At 39.5% G+C, this 4,341-nt stretch overlaps 1 pseudogene; it reads right to left on the bottom strand.

The window, feature by feature from the left end:
• Positions 1-286: 286 nt before the first annotated feature.
• Positions 287-1,242, bottom strand: LOC101723605 (olfactory receptor 2T1-like; annotated as a pseudogene).
• Between the last annotated feature and the right edge of the window lie 3,099 nt (positions 1,243-4,341).

Genomic DNA, 4,341 nt, shown 5'->3' with positions numbered 1-4,341 from the left:
ACTTCTTATATTTAAAAGAGTTTAAAGTCCTGGGGAAATTTTTCTCATTTGTGTTTGTGGAAGACAGTGGATATTAATCACATGTAGTCAAACATGTGAACAGGGTAGGAAAAGGGAAGATATAAGAAAGAAAGGAAGAGATGAAAGAAGAGGGGTTAAGAAGATGGGTTTGCCAATGTTTCCTTTCCTGTCCACCCCAACCAGTCCTTCCAGTTTGTCCTAAAGTGCAACATGGCCACCCTGACTCAGTGTCCCCATTTCTATGGCCATGAGACTGAGGCAACCCTCAGAATGCCTCTCCAGGCAATTTCAGGGAAGACCAGAGCCTTCCCAGCACCCTCCTCAGTGCCACAGCCACATCCTTGTTCCTCAGGCTGTAGATGAGGGGGTTCAACATGGGTGTGAGGATGATGTAGAACACAGGGACAACTTTGTTCTGGGCTGGTGTGTGGTACCAGTGTGGCAGCATTTAGGTGTACATGGAACCCCCATAGAACAGGGTCACCATGAGTATTTGAGATAAGAAGGGGACAAAGGCCTTCTTCCTCCCCTCCACGAGCTCATGTTGTAGACAGTGTTCAAGATTCAGGCATAGGAAGTGATCAACACAGAGAATGAGATGAGCAGCATCAGCACCCAGCACAGGTACATCACCGTCTCGTACAGGGTTGTGTTTGCACACCCCAGGCTTAGCAAGGTGGGCACCTCACAGAAAAATGGCAAATCTCATGGGAGCCACAGAAGTGGAAGCTCATGGTGATGGCCATGAGGAGGAAGCTGTTCAGAGAGCCCCCAAAACCAGGAGCCTGCTATGATCATCCAGCATACCCAGTGGCTCATGAGCACCAGCTACTACAGGGGGTGGCAGATGGCCACATAGTGGTCATAGGCCATGTGCCCCAGAAAGAAGAACTCAGCCCCCACCTGGGTGAGGTAGAGGAAGTGCTGAGCTGCACACACCACAAAAGAAATTGTTCTCTGGCCCAGCACATAGTCAACCAGCATCTTGGGCACAATGGTAGAGATGTACATCATGTTGATCAAGGAAAGATGTCTGAGCAGGAAGTACATGGGCGTGTGGAAGTGTGAGTCAGTGTGGAATAGAAAGATCATCATCCCACTGGCCAGCAGTGCAGTGAGGAAGATGGCAGAGATGATGGGAAACAGGAAACTTGAGGTTTCATCTCTGGTGAACAGTCTTAGGAAGATGAAGTCTATAGGGGATGTGTTGTGCCCTTCCATTGCCCCTGCCATGTAACTGAAGCAGCCTCAGATCTTCCAAATGAGATGATGGGTGATGTTCCCAGGAAATAAAATGACAATACAAATTTGTTGTTAAGCATAAAGAGTCTGAAAGGTGGAAGAAAGTATTGAAACATCTGTATGTTCTAGTATTTATATGTAATATTTTTATCAGAATGTTAATTTTTACCAATTTTAAATAAAAAGTGAATAATCAAAAATTTTAAAAATATTTTGGACAAGTTGTCAGAAGATGTTACTGTACTACAATACTGATAACAACAGCTTAGGGTATATAGTGTGCCGTACAGCTGCTGAACATACCATGTAAAAGTGTGAGTATTTGTGAACACATTGCCTTAGGTGGATTTAAATTGTTGTCATTATTAAATGCACCTTCATTATGGCCAGTGTCACTATCACCTCCATCTTTAAAACACCTTTGATTCTGGTGACTTGTCTATGTTGTCACTCAGTCAGTAGTGTGAGCAGTCTAGGACTTGGGCCCAAAGTCCTTGGCTAGATCCTGAGCAGACACTTTCTCTCAGACCATCCAGATTCTGAAGGATGAAATGAATTGGGGAATACGAAGTATTCTTGTAAATTCAGGCTGAATCATCCAATAAAGAAGAAATTATAGTATAAGATGATTTTTGTTTATTTTTATGAAAAAATTTAATTTTAGGATGATTAGGAATTATCCTTTAAATTGTAATTAGCATAATCATTAACAATCATTACTAGCCTTTAGAATTTAGAGGAAATAGTGCAGAGATATACATATTGAGCTTTATTCCACCTATTATTTTTGGGAATTAGAATTTATTTTATAGTACTTATTAAGAAAAATTCAAATGACGGTGCTCATTTAATTTTAGCTTATGATAAAGAATAAAAATGCAAACACTATATGAGGGTAAAGGATGATTTTTCATGTCTTAAAGCTAAATATGCACAAGGTATTTTGCCAAACTGTGGGCTAAATTGACCACACTAATCTGAAACTCCTCTAAATATTCTAAAGTTGTGGGCACTTGAGTCAATTGCACAGAAAAAGTAATACTATTGAACACAATGGTGAAGGTACTGTAAAGAGTTTACTCTGTGCCAGAGGTGTGCTAAGAGTGGTTTGTATCTGTTGACCTCTGGTCCCCACTCAGGATAAACTCAGGAAGCAGAGAGCTAGGAAATCCTTTTTTGGTGCAGAAATTGGAGGGTCGTCTTGGGGTCAGGCTGTTAGTGGGCCAGTGTCTGGACCGGCAGTGTCAGCTAACTCTGTGTTCTACCCATGCCCAGAACAACAGCTACACCTCGACTGCATCTACCACATAACATGTGCGAACCCTGTGAATCTCTGAAAACTGTACCTGGGTATAATGATTAATTCAATTAGTGAAAAATGTTCATAATTGAGAACTCACACAACTTATTATAATCTGCATTTTCATTTTTAAGAGTGTAATGTTTACTTTTTTATTTCATTCTGCCAATTTCAGAATCTTAGGTGTCACATTTCATAAAGTTTCCTAATGCTATGTGTAATTTCATCTCATTTACAATCGGTATCTTCTCCCTTATGACTATTATTATTTGCAATGTTGAGGATCAAACTCAAGACCTTGTGTCTGCTATGCATGTACTCTAGTAAACCATGCGTTAGAAGGAAAACTACAGCGCAGTTAGAGGAATGGCCTAAGTATCAGTCCTTCAACACTGTCTGCATTTCAGGTTTAACTTTTATCCTATCCTAAGTCATCAATAACAAGGAGAATGGATGTTCACTCTTGCGTTGTTAAATACTTTTCTAGGCTCTCTGTCCATACTCACACCTTATGGTTTATACAATTTAAAAAAATATGTGAAAGGAAAACAAAATTTCAAAACAAAATTATGAGAACAGTAGTTGTTATACTGTGCATCATCATCTTCAAAGCAATTACTCAAAGTACATAGACCTAAAAGATTCTCTCTCACACAAAGGAAACATGCAGATAAAGCACAAAGCTTTCTTTTCAATGAAGAAAGAGAATCTAGTACTGTAATTAAAACAAATTAGCATACACATTAAAATGCTTTTGAGTCAGTACAGTAGGTAATTTAGGGGATTATTTGAACTTCTCCTTACTTCCTGTATATCTATCTTCTACTTTGTTCCTTATTTGTCCATATATTTTATTATCTCAGGCTGTCTACTTTCTTCTCCAGCTATTTAATAGGATGGCTACTTCTGTTTTGCAGGTTACTAGCTTTGTCTTTTTGCTCATAAAAGGTCAAATTTGCCAGACAGGAAGCGCCCCCCCGGCCCCCACTGTGAACTACAATTCTAAATGAAATATCTGGTGCAGTGTGTTATCTGCTCTCACTATGAGAATAACGAGATGGACCTATACATGTTGCTGGGTACAGACTGTCACTGTGCTATGATGTGGTATGAAATAAATGATAAGGAAGCATCCACATTGATTCTGTGTCTCCATACAGGAACTTTTCCCTGCAGCAATGGGGTAGACACACAGTGAGACAAAGTGCAGGGTTGGATGACCTGAGCTCCTCTCCTGCTAACCACATGAACTAATTCTGTCACCCTGGGATGTCCTCGAGTTTCCAGAGCCTCACTATCTGTATATTCAGTTGGGATAATAAACACACAGGACTACTTCAAGTATTAAATAAGAAATTTATATTTATAGGTGAAAACATTTTATACAATACAAACCAGAATGCCAGTGATATACACATATTGTAATTTTTCAACACTATTGATAAATATGTGAGAATTAACAGTCTCTCTTTTGATCAATCCAGATACTCATTTAAAAACTAAATTTGAGTGGTAAATCCCTCCTGATTGACAGGTCCATAGAACCAGGGGATCCAAGCTCATGTCAGCACTTGGAATCTGTTTCTTTTTGCTTGAGCATCCCTTGACTTGAAGGTAATGGCATTAGTGGAAATTTTCAGGAAAACATAGATGCAGTGTAACTAATCCTGCAGGAAATCCACCTGTCTCTGAGGGGCATTGATATATTTGGCTGGCAAATTATAACCAAGAAACAAAAGTTATCAGATAACATGACATGACTATTGAATAAAATAGTC

The sequence above is a fragment of the Heterocephalus glaber genome, unplaced genomic scaffold (assembly GCF_053883595.1).
Source record: "Heterocephalus glaber isolate CG9 unplaced genomic scaffold, H.glaber_assembly_v1.0 deba00001461, whole genome shotgun sequence".
Classification (NCBI taxonomy): Eukaryota; Metazoa; Chordata; class Mammalia; order Rodentia; family Bathyergidae; genus Heterocephalus; species Heterocephalus glaber.
Note: the sequence above shows the minus strand (reverse complement) of the source record. Positions and strands in the feature narration are given on the sequence as shown.